Raw genomic sequence first — 22,792 nt, 5'->3', positions numbered from 1 at the left:
ATTCAATTTACCGAGAACGCAGATCATGACTCGCGTGAGAACCCTTGTCCTTTTTGATAGGAGCAAAGCATAATATCTGTTCTGATATCAAAGTGCTTTTTTTTTTCCTAGTTCTGTTAAAGAAACACTTTGGAGTAATGTTAAAGAAAAATTTGGAGTAATGTAGATTTTTCTCCCAATCAACAGTGCCCCTTTCTGATGAGTTGGGTGTTATCCACATCTACAACTTAACTTACGTCTAACTCTGCCTTCGCGGGGAGGTGTAAGTAAATATGGACTGGTGTGAAAAATCCTAATAATAACAATAATAATAATAATAATAATAATAATAATAAAAATAATAATAATAATAATAATAATAATAATAATAATAATAATAATAATAATAATGAAGATAGTAATAATCTTCTATATAAATAAAACAGTAGACGTACATGCGTGTGTGTCTGTGTGAAAATATTTAACCGATAATCTTTTAAACTTCTAGCCACATAACACTGAAATGTACAGGAAATAGTAATCTTACACCAAGGATGGTTTACAACGAGTAAAATCTTGAATGGATGAATAACGCGTACACAAATGTAAAATGTTCATTTAAACTTGTCGATATATTTTTATTTCTTTTGTGCGCATACCTAAATTTGAATTAATTTCTTCAAGTCGTTTAATATAAAATTTTTCTTCTCTATCTCTCGATATGTACATTGGTAGGGAACGCGGCTGAAAAATCAATGGTATGAGGCTGGTACGATGACGCAGATCTATCTGCAAGTGCTATCGAAGGAGGCGGAGCTGGACGTCTGGGGAGACTTGTTGTAACTCAGCTTCCAGAGAACACCACATGTCTCCAAACCGATCGTTTGTTGACTTGTGCGGAAGCTCCATGTGAGCCAATAATAATAATAATAATAATAATAATAATAATAATAATAATAATAATAATAATAATTCTGATTTCGTTTATGAACGTCTCTCTGGAAAGGGATGGGATTCATTTCCAGAGGATTTCCCTTAATCCTGGCTTCAAACCAGGAGCTTCAAAGATCAAGGGTTTTCCTAAGGATGTTGGTGGTACCTATAATTGCAGAGGTTTGAAGGCCACCTAAAACATTGGGGATTTGTAGATTTTTCAATTGTCCTTTCAGACGACTTGATACTACTCCTAGTGTACCAACTACGATCGGGATTATTTGTGTTTTAACCCCGTGTATACGCCTTATCTCCAAGGCCAATAGAGCATAATTGCTCCACTTCTCATTCTCCTTCTCTCTCACATTCCTGTCCCAGGGTACTGAGAAGTCTACAATCTGCCAGTTTTTTGAGACCTTGTCAATGAGGACCAAATCCGGACGATTATGTTCCAATTGCTTGGTCGTTATGACACTTTTGTCCCACCACACCTCTACCTTGCCATCCTCACTTGTTTTCACTTCATAAAGCACCTCCTCAAACCATTTTCCAGCACACTTCACCCCAACCCTATTACACACCTCCCAATATATCCGGTCCCATGCGATCGTGTCTTTTGCGGTACTCTCTGTGGGCCAGTCCACTACACCCTGCTGCAAGGTGCGCAATTGATTCTGAGGTCTTACCACAAATCCGGCATTCTGCAGCAATTTCCTCTCCTAGAACCACTTGTTTTAACAATAGTGGCCCTAATGCCTGCTCTTGTGCTTCATAAATAAAAGCTTCAGTACTCTTAGCCAGATACCCAGCTCAAAGCCATCGCCATGATCTTTCATCAGCCACTTCTGCTATATCCTGGAAGAATCTTCCATGCATTTTCTTCCTAACCAGTTCCTCTGCCCTTTCTCTATCCATACATTTCACATAATCAGCCTTGGTCTCGCATACCTCCACATCATTGGCCACAACCTTAAGTATCCACTCCCCACTTCAAACCACATGCTTCTTCAATGACATCTCCTCGGTTCTAACACAATCTTTTGCATTTTCAATCCTCTCCCACCATCTTTCCTCTTTTGATACAGCTTTGCTACGCTACTTCGAATGTGAAATATACTAAACATTGCTAAAACTTGTCTTGTTTTGATATCCATGGCATGCAAATCCTTGTCAGACCAGTCTAAAATTCCCGCACTGTATCTCAAAACACTGACTGCCCATGCATTTACTGCTTTCATTAGATTTCCTCCATACAGTTTCGACTTTGCAAGTAGTTCCACTGTTCTAAGATACTCCTTCCTGACTTTTTCTTTAATTTCTCTGTTCATGATGCCTACACCCTCCAACACTCCCAAATACTTATACCCTGTATCTTCTATTTCTTTCATGATTTCTTCATTTGGCAGCACTATTCCATTCGAATGAACATTTACTCCTCTTTTCATCACCAGCACCGCACATTTACTAATCCCAAACTCCATCCCAATGTCTTCTGAGTATGTCCCCACAAGTTCTACCAGTCTCTCCATTTCCTTTTCATTTCTACCGAATATTTTCAAATCATCCATAAACAGTAGATGGTTGAGGCGTTTGTCACCGAATCCAACGTTATACCCCAGTTTTTCTCTCCTCAAGAGGATGCTCAATGGCATTATTATCATTACAAAAAGATGTGGCGATAACGAATCTCCTTGAAATATCTCACGTTTACTGCCAACCTGCCCGATCTCCTCTCTGTTTGCTGTCAATACCGTTCTCCATTGAGCCATACTTGTCTCCAAAAGCCCTAACACATTCTGAGCAACCTTCATCATCAATTGTATTTCACGTATCCATGAATGAGGAACCATGACATAAGCCTTTCTGTAATCAATCTATGCTACGCTCAGATTTCTCTTCTTCTTCTTCGCATCCTGCATTATTGCTTTATCAATTAGCAGTTGTTCTTTAGTACCTCTCGAGCCTTTCTGGCTACCCTTTTGTTCGTCAGGAAAAACGCCATTACTCTCTAGATGCTCATAAATTTACTCCGCAAATATTCCAGTCAACAGTTTCCACATCAATGGCAGACATGAAATTGGTCTATAATTATTGGCATCTGTTCCTTTTGCAGGATCTTTCCTAATCAGTGTTGTTCTTCCCTTCACAAGCCAATCAGGGACATCTCCCGACTCTACAACCCTTTTCAGAGTAGCAGCTATAGGTGGATAAAGGCATGGAAACTGTTTAAACCAGAAGCCCATCACTTCATCTGGAAAAGGTGCCTTCCAGTTTGTCATACTTCGTATGCCAGCTTTAAAGTCATCGATGGTTATCTCAACGTTCTTCATCTGCTGTAGTTCTGATAGCCTTTCTCTGACCTCTCCCTACCAGCTAGTCTTCTCATTATATTGCCCTTCGACGGACCAAATCCCACTCCAGAACTTCCTTGCATCTTTTGCATTTGGAGTGTTATTTCCCGCCTGTTTACTACCATTTAATTCTTTATACAGCTGAGACTGATTGTTCCGGAAAAGGTTGTTTTGCCGAAATACAACACTTTTTCCAACAAAGTTCCTAATTTTCATACCACCAGTGTGCACCTTCTCTTTCAATATTGTTCCCTTTTCCATCAATCTATACCTCCTTTCAAGCTCGTCCTTAGCTTTCTGTCCTAGTGTAACTCCTTTTGTTATTTCTTCGATTCTACCAATGTCTTTCCGCCACCGTTTAATACTTTCTTCTAGCCGCCTCTGCCAGTATGACCTTCTATCCTTCATTTTTCCCTTTTTCTTCTGTAATAAGCCAAGACGATACGCAATAACGCATGACGCTGCATATAGAACCCTGTTCTGTCCTGTAATCGATAAGTTCTTTCTTATGATGTTGTGAATTACTCCTTGAATTATTTTTACCTCGTTTTTCACCTTCCGCCTATCACTACTCTTCATGCTTGGAATCTCTATGATATCGTTTCTAAAAAGAACCTCTCTTAACTTCCGAAGTACGTCGTTTTCTACAAAAGTCAAAGTTCGAATTTCATCACCATTCTCCATACATCTGCTCCTTTCACTGGTTCCATTGTCTCAGAGTCAATGATCTCATCTGCCTTAGATCCATCAAACTCTTTGTCATTACTTCTCCTAACCGTAGGATTCCAGACCTCCTCAGTTGTCCGCCTCCCATCATCGCTTACATTTCTCTTCTGCACTTCCACTCTCTCAGTTCTTTCATCAGAGCTAGTTTCATCAATTTTACTTTCGTTATTCATTTCATTCCTTACCATCCATTCAATCTCTGCTCTTGCAATCACAGAAAGTAGGTTGTTATATTTAATTTGTTTTAACTGGGATACCAAACTTGCGACACTTCTAGGTCACCCTCCTCTCTATTCCCATTCTTCCCTCATTTTTCGGATACATCCACCAGATTTGGTACTTCCACTTCTTACAAAGCATTCCCACAGGACCCTTCTGTCATCATCCGTCCATCTGTTTTTTACATTTCCTGTTCCAACTCCCTTCGTGTCTTGGTACCCTCTCTGGCAATTCTCACTTCCCCTATATCCAGCCACATCCTCAGAATTTCAAACAGTTGTATGATGACGACAGGACCCACCGTTGACCAGTGGGACACCTATCTGACGTGACGTGACGTGACGTGACGTGAGGAGCTGCTAGAAAAGACTTGTCCTGCCTTGATAGGGTTCAAAATAGACTTCGTGGCCTGGTAGGAGATGTACTTTTCTCTTCGCTGCAACCTCTATCTCACAGAAGAGATGGTGCGAGTTTGTCTCTGCTTTATCGTTATTTTCATGGAAAGTGTTCGACCGAGCTTCAATCTATGGTCCCCCCTCGCCAAACTTTCACAAGAAACACTAGACTAGCTGAAAACATTATCAATAATTTTCCCCACTCTTTATCTGTGCCTAAACCTAAACATAGATTCCATGATCAAAGCTTCTTTCTTAGAACTGCACGCCTGTGGAATTGTCTTCCGTTTTCCTGCCTTCCAGCTGTCTATAATATGGTTGTGTTCAAGTCCAGCGTGAACAAGTTTCTGATGAGCCGTTCCACTTAAGTTAACAAATTTACCGAACTTCCATTACTATCGATTACTATATTGTCCTTTTGACTACTCTACACTCTTTAACCCTTATCCTTGTGGCCTTTCGGCCTTGATAAGTGGTGGCGCCTATGTAAAAAAAAGAGACCATCACAAAATGTTCTAGCCTCATTTACGTCGTTATTTTCAATATTTTGATTTGACATTCTCCCATAAATGAGGTTAGTGAATTTAAGGTTACACCACCGCCGATAGTTTTATTGAGACATTATCTCTAGGAGGATTCCCCACCAAGGTCAAAGATTCCCTCCCGACCTTTTTCCTCCATCGCCACCACTATTCCCATTACCACCACCAACAACAATAGAAATAAAATCTACAATGATAAGGACACCACTAATATCGGTAGCAATAATATTAACAGCAAAAACAACAATAGCAATGACAGCAAAAAAAAACAACACCTTCCATTACAGCTACAGTAATAATAAAAAATAATAAAAACATACCACTACTACTACTACTACTACTACTACTACTACTACTAGTGATAATATTAGTGGTGATAGTAATAACCAATAAATTTGTTTTTTTTAATAATAATAGCAATAATAATGATAATGATAATAATGATACTAATAATGATAATGATAATAACAAAAATAAAAATAATAATAATAAGTAGAAGAACGCTGATAATAATAATAATAATAATAATAATAATAATAATAATAATAATTCCATGCGAAGAGCTTACTTTGTTCGTTTTTTTTAACTCCTCTGCCGATGTTGCTTTTAGTCAGAAAAATGTACACAAAAACAGAAACATAAAACATCCAAATATGTGAAAGACAATTCCTCGTTTAACCGTGAATTCAATTTTTAAATACTAATTTCAGTTAGAAAGGCCCCCTCTGCTATTTTTTTTTGAAACGCCGCCACTGATTTTGCTGACGACCTGAAAAATGTACACAAGGACAGAAACATAAAACATCCGAACATGTGTAAGAAATTCCTTGTTTAACCATAAATTTCAAGTTTAAATCAAAATTTCGGTTAGAAATGCTTTCTTGTTTCGTTTGTTATTTTTTAAACTCCGTCGCTGTTATCGGTTTTGTCCGGAAAAAATGTACACAAGGACAGAAACATAAAACACCCGAACATGTGTAAGACAATTCCTTGTTTAACCATAAATTTCAAGTTTACATCAAAATTTCGGTTAGAAACGTTTTATTGTTTCGTTTGTTATTTATTATTATTATTATTATTATTATTATTATTATTATTATTATTATTATTATTATTATTGATAATAATAATAATAATAATAATAATAATAATAATAATAATAATAATAATAATAATAATAATAATAATAATAATTAGATAAGCTTTTTGCCTCCTAACTTCAGGTGAAGATGAATAGTCGCTGTTAACGAGCAATCAATGGTAAGCGGCCGTTACGTTAATACAAATGCAAACGCGATGGTTATCGAGACAGGCGAAGAGTACTGGAAGTCTGGCGTGACTCCGGATAGCGCCATGTTGTCCTCAACGAGAAATATTTTATGGTAGCCTGTGTGACTACTCCTAAGTAATAATAATAATAATAATAATAATAATAATAATAATAATAATAATAATAATAATAATAATAATAACTATTATTATTACTATTACTATCATCATCACTACTATAATTACTATTATAATAATGAAAAAAAAAATCCTTTACTCACATGAGTAAACCGGCAAGACTAAATTTGAAAAAATATTTTTTTTTTGCTTTGCTTTTAGTTTTTATCAATTATTCTGGTCAACCGAAAAGACGCAATCAACGTCCAACTGAATTTGATTTTTTTTTTTTTTTTTTGCTTTTAGTTTTTATCAATTGGACCAACACGCCCCTCGCAGTCCTCTCAAATTAATAATAAAAAAAAATAACAATAATAATAATAAAAACAATGATAATAATAACAATAATAATAATTGTAATAATAATAATAGTAATAATAATAATAGTAATAATAATAGTAATAATAATAGTAATAATAATAGTAATAATAATAATAGTAATGTTAATAGTAATAATAACAATAGTAATAATAATAGTAATAATAATAATAGTAATGATAATAGTAATAATAAAAGTAATAATAATAATAGTAATAATAATAGTAATAATAATAGAAATAATAATAATAGTAATAATAATAGTAATGATAATAGAAATAATAATAATAATAGTAATAATAATAGTAATAATAATAATAGTAATGATAATAGTAATAATAATAGTAATAATAATAAAAATAATAATAATAGTAATAATAGTAATAATAATAATAATGGGATGGGATTCATTTCCAGAGGATTTCCCTTAATCCCGGCTTCAAACCAGGAGCTTCAAAGATCAAGGGTTTTCCTCGGTTCTAACACAATCTTTTGCATTTTCAATCCTCTCCCACCATCTTTCCTCTTTTGATACAGCTTTGCTACGCTACTTCGAATGTGAAATATACCAAACATTGCTAAAACTTGTCTTGTTTTGATATCCATGGCATACAAATCCTTGTCAGATCATTCTAAAATTCCCGCACTGTATCTCAAAACACTGACTGCCCATGCATTTACTGCTTTCATTATATTTCCTCCGTACAGTTTCGACTTTGCAAGTAGTTTCACTGTTCTAAGATACTCCTTCCTGACTTTTTCTTTCATTTCTCTGTTCATGATGCCTACACCCTACAACACTCCCAAATACTTATATCATGTATCTTCTATTTCTTTCATGATTTCTTCATTTGGCAGCACTATTCCATTCGAATGAACATTTACTCCTTTTTTCATCACCAGCACCGCGGATTTACTAATCCCAAACTCCATCCCAATGTCTTCTGAGTATGTCCCCACAAGTTCTACCAGTCTCTCCATTTCCTTTTCATTTCTACCGAATATTTTCAAATCATCCATAAACAGTAGTAACATAACAGTAATAATAATATTAATAATAATATTAATAATAATAATAGTAATAATAATAGTAATAATAGTAATAATAATAGTAATAATAGTAATAATAATAATAATAATAATAGTAATAGTAATTATAATAGTAATAATAATAATCATTATATTATTATGCTTATCGCTCCGTCCGTTATCATGCTGTGCATCCCTAAAAAAGGAAAGTGGAATATTCTTAAAAGTGGAATATTCCAAATAAACCTTGTAACCCGTAAAATAAAACAAATAAAAAAAATTAGTGTCGCTGTTGAGGCAAAGCTAATAAAAATGATTTGTTTTTCTTGGCCTTTTGGCTAAGATCAAAGTGTAGTATCTGATCTTCAGGTGCAACATTTCAATTTCTTCTCTCTCAATGGAAGAGAAATCGTTTACGACTAAGACAATTTTTTTCTCCACGTTAAAAAACGACGCCGGTGTCTAAATCTGTCCCGTGAGGAGGCATTGTGAATAGGTACTATGTTTAATGTAACAAAGTTTTCATATTAAAAAAGTAACTGGAAAAAGTGAGTTCTGATTTAATTACAAAATGCTCTGGAAATGTCCCTTCTGATTATTTGTTATTTGTTTACATGCCTTCCCACAAGAGCAGAATTGGACATGAGGTCGATTAAAAATTTAGGGGGAAACCAGCTCCCCAAAAAGGGCACTCTGGTCAATAGCAAAAATAAAAATTGTATCAGTAATGAAGGATTTCTCCTCCATTAACCAATACCAAAAAAGGAGGGATTTAAGTCACTGGAATACTAAAACTGATACTACACTCAGTAAATCATGTTGAAGCAATGGTTGCCTAATAACTAATCGTGTTAATGTTTTTATGTATTACTTTCGAAAAGCTGCTGAAACAGTATATAATTTGAACATTACTTTATTTCAAGTATATTTGAAGCAGTGGATTACGGGATATGAAGTAAGTCCCGGAAATTACTCAAACCGTTTACGATTTAAACATTACTTTATTTCATGTATATTTTTAACAGTGCGATGGGGGATATTAAATCAGTCCCGAAAATGGGTGAAACCATTTACGCATTACACATTACTTTATTTAATGTATATTTTTAACATTGGGGTGGGAAATATGAAGTCGGTTCCGGAAATAGCTGCAATCATTTACGTTTTGGACATTACTTTATTTAACAGTAGGATGGGAGATAAGAAGTCGGTCCCGGAAATGTCTGAAAAAGTTTACGATTTATACATTACTTTATTTCATGTATATCTTCAACAGTGGGTTGAGGATTATAAGTCAGTTTCAGAAATGGTTAAACAGTTTACTATTTAGATATTACATTATTTCATGTATATTTTTAGCAGTGGGTTTGGGATATAAAGTCGGTCCCGGAAATGGCTGAAACAGTTTACGATTAAAACATTATTTTATTTATTGTATAGTTTCAACAATGGGGTGGCGAATATGAAGTCAGTCCCTGGGTTGAATGAGATGTGCAAATATATACTATCAGAAAGCGTCGCTCAGTATTGAATGAGATAGGTGGAAAACATATAGTAGCAAAATACCCAGCGTCGCACGGGATCGAATGAGATAGATAAATGATGTATATTAGCAGAATATGCGGCGTCACCCGGGATTGGATAAGATAGGTGAAACATATATACTATGAGAATACCCAGAATTGATTGATTTGTTTGTAATGAAATAACCAATCCAGACAATATATCAAAGTATTTATTTAAGTAAGGGGAAGCGACATGGTGGGTTAAAGTTATGAAAAGTATTGTCCAAATTAGTAACATATCCAAGAATTATGAAAAATGATGAAATGTAAGTTACTTGATTGGTGTGTTTGTAATGATATAATAAACCCAGCCAATATATCAAATATATTATATAAGTAGGACGGAGAGGCATAATGTGGGTTTTTAATTATAAAAATCATTGTCGAAATTAGTAACATATCCAAGATTATGAACAAAGATTACATGTGAGTTAATCGATTGCGTGTTTATAATAAAATAATCAGCCCAGGAAATATATCAAAGTAATGTTAGTAAGAGAGGGCGATAAGGATGGTTTAAATTATGAAAAATAATTGTCGAAATTAGTAACATATCCAAGAATTATGAAAAATGTAATATGTTATTTAATCCATTAGTGTGTTTGTAATGAAATAACCAGACCAGACAATACATCAAAGTTATTACTTTAGTAAGTGGGGCGATGATGTGGGTTAAAATGATGAAAAAATGATTGTCGACATTAGTAACATATCCAAGAATTATGAAAAATGACTAAATATGAGTTAATTGATTTATGTGTTTGAAATGAAATAATCATCCCAGATTATGTATCAAAGTTATTATTTTAGTAGTAGGGGGTTGATAATGTGGTTAAAAATATTAAAAATAATTGTCGAAATGAGTAACATCTCCAAGAATTAAGAAAAATGATTAAGTGTGAGTTAATTGATAGTTGTGTTTTTTTATGAAATAATCAACCCAGACAATATATCAAAGTAATTTTTAGTAAGAGAGGGCGACGAGGATGGTTTAAATTATAAAAACTTATTGTCGAAATTAGAAACATATCCAATAATTACGAAAAATGACGAAATGTGATTTAATTGATTGTGTGTTTATAATAAAATAATCAGCCTAGACAATATATCAAATTTATTATATAAGTAAAGGGGAAGGAGATAAGGAGGGCTTAAATTATGAAAACTTATTGTCGAAATTGGTAACATATCCAAGAATTACGAAAAAATGATGAAATATTAGATAATTGATTGGTGTGTTTGTAAGGAAATAATCAGCCTAGATAATATATCAAAGTTATCATTTAGTAAAGAGGGATGGGCGAAAATGTAGGTTAAAAAATGATTGTCGAAATAAGTAACATATCCAAGAATTATGAAAAAATGATTAAATGTGATTTCATGCATTAGTGTGTTTGTAATAAAATAATAAGCCCAGACAATATTTCAAAGTTATGATTTTATTAAGGAGGGGGTGATAATGTGGGTATAAATTATGAAAAATGATTGTCGAAATTAGTAACATACTCAAGAATTATGAAAAATGACGAAATGGAGGTTAATTGATTAGTAATTGATTGTAATGAAATAATCAGCCTAGCAAATGTATCAAAGTTATTATTTTAGTAAGTTTGGGCGACAACGTTTGTTTAAATTATTAAAAAAATATTGTCGAAATTAGCAACATATCCAAGAATTACGAAAAAGAAAATGTGAGTTGATTGATGTGTGTGTTTGTAATTAAATAATCAGCCTAGACAATATATCAAAGTATTTATTTTAGTAAGGTGTGCGATATGGTGAGTTTAAATGATGAAAAATTGTCAAAATTAGTACCATATCCAAGAATTATTAAAAATTATGAAATGTGAGTTAATTGATAGTTGTTTTTATTTATAAAATAATCAGCCAATACAATATATAAAATGTAATATTTTAGTAAAGGGAGAGTCGATAATGTGGGGTGAAATTATGAAAAATTATTGTCGAACATATTAACATATTCAATAATTATGAAAAATGATAAAATGTGAGTTAATTGACCAGTGTGTTTGTAATGAAATAACCAGCCCAGGAAATATATCAAAGTTATTATTTTAGTAAGGGGGGGATACAGTTTTAATAAAAAAAAGTAGAATTATATGATTGTGCCTTCATTCCTGCTGAAGAAACTCACAGCATGCCCAGCAACAATATATTACGTATGAAAAATGCTGCTGTGGAATTTCCACAGGTCCCGCTAGTAATAATAATAATAATAATAATAATAATAATAATAATAATAATAATAATAATAATAGTAATAAAAATTAATAATAATAGTAATAATAATAGTAATAATGATAATAATAATAGTAATAGTAATAAAATTAATGATAATAGTAATAATAATAGTAATAATAATAGTAATAGTAATAAAATTAATAATAATAGTAATAATAATAGTAATAGTAATAAAATTAATAATGATAGTAATGATAATAATAGTAATAAAATTAATAATAATAGTAATAATAATAGTAATAATAATAATAATAATAATAATAATAATAATAATAATAATAATAATAGTAATGATAATAGTTATGCGGAATAATAATAGTAATAAGAATAGTTATTCGGAAACTTGCTGTCACTCTCACTCCAGGGAACCATCTGCTAACGCCTAGTGAGAGTAGTCCAATTTAGTTACATTAATTGGAAGGAAAATCCAGGGCTCTGGTTTAGATTTCGGTTGTTTTATTTAATAATAGAACCCAGTTATTGCATTTTATATCTGGTTTGCCAATGTTCATAAATCAAGCAATCTCGTTTTGTTTCAGATATATTAAAGAAAATTAGATGAAAAAAAATGATAAAGGACCACGATGAAAACAGAAATGCGAAAGAAATAGACATATCTTTAAATGAGAAAAGTGCATTTTATTCAGTTAATTACAAATTATATCTATTTAAATGAATTAAAATATTTTGGCTTTCAAATAGAAATCAATTCAAGAACTAAAGGACATTTAGCACGTGAAACAGAAACTAACTAAAAATTTGCATAATGATATATGTAAACATACGCGCGTGTGCGCACACACATTTTTACCTAAATGCGAGTTGGGAATAAGTTTCCGTTTTACCAAGTTGGTACCCCTAAATGGGAAGAGGCATATGTACTGTTCAAAATATAATTTAAAATATAATTTAAAATATAATTATCCATAATTATCTTCCATTATATTTTAGACTTTCTCCCCCCTCTCTCTCTCTCTCTCTCTCTCTCTCTCTCTATATATATATATATATATATATATATATATATATATATATGTGTATATATATGTATGTATATATATGTATATATATATGTATATATATATGTATATAGATAAGTATATATATATGTATATATATGTGTGTATATATATGTATATATATATGTATATATGTATATATATATGTATATATATGCATATATATGTATATATATATGTATATATATATATGTGTATATATATATATAATCTTGATTTATATTTGAATAGGTTAATATTTTAAATAAATACATTTTTTTTTTTACTGTATTCTTATTTTTTCTTTCACCGGCTGTGGTCAGTCTTAACGTAAGCCATAAATAATATAATGAACTTAACAGAGTTACTTTTCATAATACAGCAGAACCCCGAGATACGGCATTAAAAATCAGTAACCAAATTAAATAGAATATATAATGCACATGTAAATAATCAGATAATATTGTAAATTACACCGTAAGGCGGGGAAAATACTGTAACCATGGGCCGAACAATGATTGTATTCCACATTAAAAGCCGAAAAAACGTATCCTGGAGCCACCGTATTCCGGTTGCTCTGCCCAACTAAGTATCTCTCTATATATATAACCGTTTTCGTCTGACCACCAGTAGTTTCTAATTATAACTTATCACTTACTGGAGATGCAATTGAAAATAAAGCTCTGTAGCAGTGGTTTCCAACCTTTTAAAGATGGTGACCCATTTTTAGAACAATGCAACCCTAATCCTTAAAATATCTTATATATGAAATCAGTTTTTTGTACAAAAATCTACCATCTACTGCGATTAATAAATCATAAATTATTTCTGAAGTAACTATACTTTCACAAAATTCATTATAAATTTCAAATTTATTAAAAATAATTATAAATCTGCTATAAAAATTTATTAAAAATCAATTTAAAACATTCTACGTGCACACAAATTTCTACCGTTATATAAAGTATGTTTATAAACTGACCTTGATGGTCCGGCTAGTATTACTTTTTTTTTCTTTTTTGTTTTACAATTCAATTCTGGGCTCCATTGTCGATATGCCACATCTCAAATCGTCTCCTATATTTAATCGATTTCAGTACTTGTTTCTTAAAAATGAGAAATTGGGATTATGCTGGTTCGTATAAATGTTGGGAAAGGCAATAAATTTCTGATATTACTGGCTGTTTTGTGGAACATTTTGACTAAACTTCTTTAGTTTATTAATTGTTTTTTTTTTACTGTTTCACATTTAGCAACCCCGTGACATTGGTGTCGCAACCCCATTTGGGGTCGCCACACACAGATTGGGAACCACTGCCATATAGCAAAATTGACAAAACTTTTCTCAAATAAAATTCTACAAAGAATAAATATAGTGCCATGAATTTTGTATTATTTCGTTTTTTAAAATAATAGAATGTGGTCTACATTTGAAAGTACGTCTTATTTTAAAATAAAAAAAACAAGCTATAAATAAAAATAGAAATATGAGATTACAAGGTGGGGGCTTACGTCCACATTAATCCGGCAAATCTGACTCCTTTTGCTATTGCCAAAATGAAAGGTTATTTATTTAAGAGTGCATGCTGCTAAATGCACTATTAATGAAAACCAATACTTTTGAAGTCATACCGATAATTGTAACACCCTTTCTAATAAACGGAATGATAACCGAAAACAATAAGAAGCATTAAATAATATCGATAGGTCCAATCGACATAATCGAACAATAGAAGTAAAACTGTTAAGTAAAAATCATTTATATCGTTGTCAATATTTGTTAGGCAACAAAAGGAAATATGAATAACATTCTAATGAAGCATTGAATGCAGAACTTTGTATCAGAGGTTTTTTGTGATTAATAATTATGAAGTCTATCTTCCATGAAGTTGGATCGAACTAGTCGTACACAACTTGCTCTTCTCGACGGACCGTATCCTCGTTTCAACCATCGTCTTCGTCTATATCAAGTTACGTGCCTTAAGCTGTTTTATATACACACTAAATTTCAATTTTGTGTGTATCTATGCAGACACACAAACATACGTGTAGACATCAAATTTTATAAAGTTCAATGTATACGAGTATATATGTAATAGAGAATATAAATTATATATTTACTAATATATATATATATATATATATATATATATGTATACATATATATATATATATATATATATATATATATATATATACTAGCAAAAGTAACCGTCGTTGACTGTATTCAATAACAGTCTACAGAAAATGGACTCTGATTTATGAAAGTATGATAGGTTATGAAAAGGAAGGGTTGTAAAGAAATAGCTTCGAATTTGATGGTATCAAAACCAAAGCAAAATATGATGAAACTAAAAATAAAATAGATAATCCCCATAATTTATTGTACCATAGCTGTTCACACTGAAACACTTATCACAATATTCTGTTGATCTATATAAAAAAAACTTGTTAAACTTTGTGACATATTTCCATTCTATGGAGGTCAGGTGCGACCGAACATCTCATAATTTTATTATACCATATTTCTTCAAACTGAAACATAATTATCAAAGTATACTTACGCAGATAGATATGAAAAGTCTTTATTAAAGTTTGTGCCTATTTCCAATCTATGGAGGCCAGGTGCGAACGCAGACACCACAATTTTATTATACCATCCATATTTAAGTTAAAACATACTTATCAAAGTATTCTCATCAATCTAAACACTTGTAAACGTTTTTTTTATTTCAAATTTTTTTATTTCAATACTTTGTGGACCAGGCGCGAACATACACCCCACAGTTTTAATGAACACAGGTTCTGCCAGATCAAACATACCCATTCCTGTGTCTCGATACATCTTCTATCATTATATGTAATCAGTTTTTTTTTAAATAGTCAACCACATAGGAGCCTATTCGTGACCAGACACACACACACACACACACACGCACATTCAGCTTTATATATTCTATATATATATATATATATATATATATATATATATATATATATATATACAATGGTTATCACTTGAAATGTAGAGAGAAAACACATATCTATTACTTATCTACAGAAGTCATGAGATTTCTCATTTTAACAGTTAAAATTTACATTACAATTTTATCTTATTTGAATATTGGTTTGCAAAAGGACATCTAAATGATTAACTATTGAGTTTTATTATTTTGAAATTATATCATTGTTTAGATATATAAACACACACTCTTCTTCATGCTTCCAGGCTGTTTACCCCTTCTCTCCTACGAATCTGGGGTCCCTCAAAAATTATTTAAAAATATAAATTAATTAAAATTACTTAACTACTTTAAGCATAGGTTAAATATTCCAACGGCTCAATAAATAAATAAAAACTTAAACCTTATTTTAACTCATTATTAAAGTCAACTAACGCCGGATAGGGACTATTATATTGTTTATACCTCAACACGCTAATAAAAATGGAAATTCATAATATCGTGTAACTGTAAAAACTTGCTTTAGAAAAATATTTTTCTGTATATCTTATTCATAAATCATAAACAAACACAACGCGCGTGCGCGCACACACATATATATATAGCATATTTTAGTTTCCTTGTTTGTTTGTCAGTCTGTTCGTTCTACATTTTCTAGGAGACTACTTGCCGAGTTGGCTGTAATTTTGCATGGACCTTTGTTATTATAAGATGCAGCGAACTAAGTATTATAGTACCCATTCGATGCATGTAACCATATCCATATTAAACAATCAATTTGGTATAAAGCTGAGTAAATAGCTCTGACAGTTACCCGATTTTACGGACAAAAATGGTTGGTATATATATATATATATATATATATATATATATATATATATATATATATATATATATATACCAAAGATATATATCACGAACATTTTCATTGATCAAATTACACTTCTGAGAGTCGGGCAAAACTATGAAATTACAGTAAACAGTAAATTGTAAACACAAAGTGCATTTCATTACTCGGTATATATTCAATACAAATCAGGTATATATATATATATATATATATATATATATATATATATATATATATATGAACCTATCAATATGTATGCATTTTATATATATATATATTAATAGGTTCACTCATAAACTAATTAACGGATCATTAAAAATTAGGGATAAGGGGTTAATCTGCTTCCGTACATATGTTATAGAGAATATATAATATATATTTACTAATATATACATATATATATATATATATATATATATATATATATATATATATATATATATATAATGATTATCCCTTGAAATGTAGACAGAAAGCACATATCTATAGGTTACTTTAGGTTATAAAAGGTCGGAACACTTTACGAAAAATCCATTATCTCGGATTTCTGCGCAATTTTAACAATCATACGAGTTATCAAAACTAATAAGTATTCCACAAATTTCATTTTCTACGAGAGATTTAAGGCACATTTTATATAAAAAACCCTCCCATTTACAAATTCAAATATTTCAGATTAGCATTAAAATTGATCCATAGTCATTAGATGCCAATTAGCCAAGATAACCCAGTTTGAAAGCCTTAAATCTTAACCCTATTCTAGAATCCAAATCATATAAAAGATTCTGATTGACATAGTATCATGATTTTAGACATAGGATTTTAGTACTATTATATATCGATGTTGCTTTTAACACACACACCCACACAACACACACACGCACACACACGCACACACACATATATATGTTCATGTTTTCATGTATTTTAAGTAGCATGCACTTGTTACAGCAAAATTAAAAGTGAAAAATTTCTTCACGTTCGAATAGAAAGAAATATTTTGGAATGTCTTCTATTTTTTGTTTAAAATGTTTAAGAGTTAAGAAAATTTAAATATTTTTAATTTTAATGTCGTCGGTATACGAAAACTTGTTCGTTTGACATGTAACAAAAACACTGAAGCGTGCTGTGATTAGCTGCTGTTTAACTTGAGTCGATCGTGTCCTTATTATACTAAACAACACACATGCATCGCTTTCTCTAACTATTATATAAAATGCGCTTTTGTGTGAGTATATGCGAGTTCATTCCCTATTGACCCGGAAACAGCTTGGTCGAATTATTTGAAATTTCACCTGAAGGTACTTAGTGTGTCTGAAGGTGTTCTTACGTAGGTAGATTCAAGGTAGGTTGATTAGAATGCGTCTGATAGATATGGAAAACCGATTATTGAAATAATCCGATTGAAGAAGAGATTAAATTTTGACTAAAGTTTGCTCACAAACATCACAAATGAATTTGAGAAGTTTTTGCAATTAAACCATGATATTAGACATTTGCAATTAAACCATGATATTAGACATTTACAATTAAACCATGATATTAGACATTTACAATTAAACCATGATATTAGACATTTACAATTAAACCATGATATTAGACATTTACAATTAAACCATGATATTAGACATTTACAATTAAACCATGATATTAGACATTTACAATTAAACAATGATATTAGACATTTGCAATTAAACCATGATATTAGACATTTACAATTAAACCATGATATTAGACATTTGCAATTAAACCAACATATTAGACATTTACAATTAAACCATGATATTAGACATTTGCAATTAAACCATGATATTAGACATTTACAATTAAACCATGATATTAGACATTTGCAATTAAACCATGATATTAGACATTTACAATTAAACCATGATATTAGACATTTGCAATTAAACCATGATATTAGACATTTGCAATTAAACCATGATATTAGACATTTACAATTAAACCATGATATTAGACATTTACAATTAAACCATGATATTAGACATTTACAATTAAACCATGATATTAGACATTTACAATTAAACCATGATATTAGACATTTGCAATTAAACCATGATATTAGACATTTGCAATTAAACCATGATATTAGACATTTACAATTAAACCATGATATTAGACATTTACAATTAAACCATGATATTAGACATTTACAATTAAATCATGATATTAGACATTTACAATTAAACCATGATATTAGACATTTGCAATTAAACCATGATATTAGACATTTGCAATTAAACCATGATATTAGACATTTACAATTAAACCATGATATTAGACATTTGCAATTAAACCATGATATTAGACATTTGCAATTAAACCATGATATTAGACATTTACAATTAAACCATGATATTAGACATTTGCAATTAAACCATGATATTAGACATTTGCAATTAAACCATGATATTTGACATTTGCAATTAAACCATGATATTAGACATTTGCAATTAAACCATGATATTAGACATTTGCAATTAAACCATGATATTAGACATTTACAATTAAACCATGATATTAGACATTTGCAATTAAACCATGATATTAGACATTTGCAATTAAACCATGATATTAGACATTTAGAATTAAACCATGATATTAGACATTTGCAATTAAACCATGATATTAGACATTTGCAATTAAACCATGATATTATACATTTACAATTAAACCATGATATTAGACATTTGCAATTAAACCATGATATTAGACATTTACAATTAAACCATGATATTAGACATTTACAATTAAACCATGATATTAGACATTTACAATTAAACCATGATATTAGACATTTACAATTAAACCATGATATTAGACATTTGCAATTAAACCATGATATTAGACATTTACAATTAAACCATGATATTAGACATTTGCAATTTAAACCATGATATTAGACATTTGCAATTTAAACCATGATATTAGACATTTGCAATTTAAAATTAAAGTGAAGCAATTATTTTCAGATAATTTTATAAAATCAACAGTAGATTCTCAGCAGTGCAATGTAGACCACAATGTATTATGGACAAGGAGAGGCATGTCAAGTTTACTCTCGGTAAAATGCGTGGGAGGTCCCTAACCAGAGTAGGCAATTAATCGATTTCATTAAAACATGTGCGATTTCAATGATTTCAGAAAGAATAAATGTATAAGAGAGGGCAAAATTTGTCGATCTTTATACAATCACAGACAACGTCGTGTCTCCTTGCTAATATATATATATATATATATATATATATATATATATATATATATCTATATATATATATATATATATATATATGAGCCTGATGAATCCTAGCGTGGATGAAACGCGGAATATTCTTTGTAGCTTTATTTCCATATATATTTTATAACTTACTATACATACATACACACACACATATATATATATATATATAAATACACGTATGTATTTATATTTGTATATGCATTTATTCAAAATATTTTTGTTTACATTAATATATATATATACATGTACATATATATATATACATATCTATATGTATATTTATGTTAAAGTCTTTAATAAAAATTATTTTTAAGTAAATACATATACGACACTTTTTTAAGTAAATATGTCTATATATATAGACATATAATATATCTCTCTCTTTCTCCCACTCTCTCCCTGTATATATATATATATATGTGTGTGTGTGTGTGTGTGTGTGTGTGTGTGTGTGTGTGTGTATTAGCGATGGGATTATTCAAATACTTTCTCGACTCATATACAATTAATAATTCATCACTAAATTCACGAATCCGATACAATTACCGATTCCGATTCTTTAGAAATTTAAAAATAATTATGGTTATTTTGTTTTGGTTACAGTCCAAACACATGTTAAATTTTCTTAAACGTGAAACACACTTGTGAGGTGATGATCTGTAGATTTTAGTCTCACTGGAAATTTAAATCAATAAATATTTATTATTTAACGAAATCAAATAAAAAAAGGTAAAGGAATCGTTTTTTTTTTTTTTTTTTTACATGGGAAAATGGGCATAATTTTTTTGTATTCCGATACCAGTTCCAATAACCTCAAGAGTTCCGATAACCTCAAATGTTCCGATAACCTCAAAAGTTCCGATAACCTCAAAAGTTCCGATAACCTCAAAAGTTCTCATAACCTCAAAAGTTCTCATAACCTCAAATGTTCCGATAACCTCAAATGTTCCGATAACCTCAAGAGTTCCGATAACCTCAAGAGTTCCGATAACCTCAAGAGTTCCGATAACCTCAATTGTTCCGATAACCTCAAATGTTCCGATAACCTCAAAAGTTCCGATAACCTCAAAAGTTCTGAAACCTCAAATGTTCCGATTTTTGCGATTTCGATTAATCGTCCCAACTCTAGTATATGTACTATTCATATTTACACATTGAGAAAAATTACTATATGCATATACATGTGTATATTGATAGTTATTTTTTAACAAAATACGTTTAGTACTGAAAGAAATATGCAACTTACGTAGTGTTTTGCTATTATGCTATTATTTTTGCGTAGTGTTTTGCTATTATGCTATTATTTTTGCGTAGTGTTTTGCTATTATGCTATTATTTTTGCGTAGTGTTTTGCTATTATGCTATTATTTTTGCGTAGTGTTTTGCTATTATGCTATTATTTTTGCGTAGTGTTTTGCTATTATGCTATTATTTTTGCGTAGTGTTTTTCTATTATGCTATTATTTTTGCGTAGTGTTTTTCTATTATGCTATTATTTTTGCGTAGTGTTTTGCTATTATGCTATTATTTTTGCAATTAGAAAAGTGTAAGGCGAAAGAAATTATATATATATATATGTATATGTGTATATATATGTATATATATATATGTGTGTGTGTGTGTGTGTGTGTGATGAGATCAGAAGTATATATGTACCATCGGTTTCACATCTAAGAACAGGGAACACCGCATGACCGTCCATTTTGTCTAGAAAGCACGCTCATGTACCGTTCCCCTTGTTAAATTTGAAACCATGTCTTGTCTGCTGATTTAATAAAATTACTTTTACATAATCATTTGCATTAAAGTTACAAAAGTCAAGTATCATGGTTTACTTGTGCTCTAAAAAGAAACATTCATTTCAAACGCGCACCTTTCTTATAAAATAATCTACAATTGATCTTATAGATTGTGCCTTTGTACTTGTGCGGTGATAAAAATTCTCAAATGCACTTGTAATATAGGCTGTACAAAAGTAATAATTTTGCTCAAAATCATACATCCTTCTTTAATATGATTTTTTTCGATTATCGATTTGCGTGAGTTATCGGAATCATTCCAATGCAAAAACCTACATAAGAACACTTCCAGATACATCAAGTACTTTCATGCTAAATTAAAAAAATGTCATTGGGAACGAACTCACACAGTGACAAAGTTCATCTCATATATATATATGTGTGTGTGTGTGTGTGTGTGTGTGTGTGTGTGTGTGTGTGTGTGTGTGTGCGTGCGTCGCAGGACAGGTAAAATTAATTCCCAAAACAGACTGAATTTGCACCATTGAATTCAAATGAGAATACAACGATAGTAAAGCTTAATATCTAATCAATTTGCCGAACAACATATCGTTTGTCAGTGGCATTTCACATCGAAACTTTGTAAAGAAACTTTTCAAATAGCTTATGGTAATTTTCAATAATTAGGTTACATAAATGGAAAAACTAAGCAATAATATAAGCAATTCAATGAAATTTCACAAAAACCTGGTTAAAAATAATGGGAAAACTATTTACAATAAAAGAAATAAAACAAAGTTAGAAAAAAATATATTTATATAGTTCAGCTCGATTCTCATTAGGTTTTTCTATTATTAAGTTCGATACTTAGTTAAGGAGAAGGAGAACTTGTAAAACGGATTTATTTGAAGACTTTGAACAGTCAGCGATTGTAAATCGATGCGTTTATTTATAAGAAATAAACGATAACTTCAATCACAATTGTAATTTAAGACATCGAAAAAATAATCGAGACGAAACAATTACGAAAAAAAGTAGAATCGCTGCATAAAATTAAAAAAAGAACAAGAGTTGGTACATATGTATATATATATATTTACACACATACACACGCACCCCCATATATATATATATATATATATATATATATATATATATATATATATATATATATATATAATATAAAGCTAAACGTCTGTGTGTGTCTGGTCACGA

The 22,792-nt window shown here is 30.6% G+C and overlaps 1 protein-coding gene and 1 pseudogene across 4 annotated transcripts in view; one reads left to right on the top strand and one right to left on the bottom strand.

The window, feature by feature from the left end:
* The window catches only part of LOC145256381 (bone morphogenetic protein 2-like), a 146,439-nt gene that overhangs the window by 68,077 nt on the left and 55,570 nt on the right, over positions 1-22,792 (bottom strand). The gene's annotated exons all lie outside the window — the stretch shown is intronic.
* On the top strand, positions 8,256-8,371 carry LOC145256647 (U2 spliceosomal RNA; annotated as a pseudogene).

This window comes from Euprymna scolopes, chromosome 32 (assembly GCF_053919585.1).
Source record: "Euprymna scolopes isolate OS-2025 chromosome 32, ASM5391958v1, whole genome shotgun sequence".
Taxonomy (NCBI): Eukaryota; Metazoa; Mollusca; class Cephalopoda; order Sepiida; family Sepiolidae; genus Euprymna; species Euprymna scolopes.
This window is presented reverse-complemented; position numbering and strand designations above follow the sequence as displayed.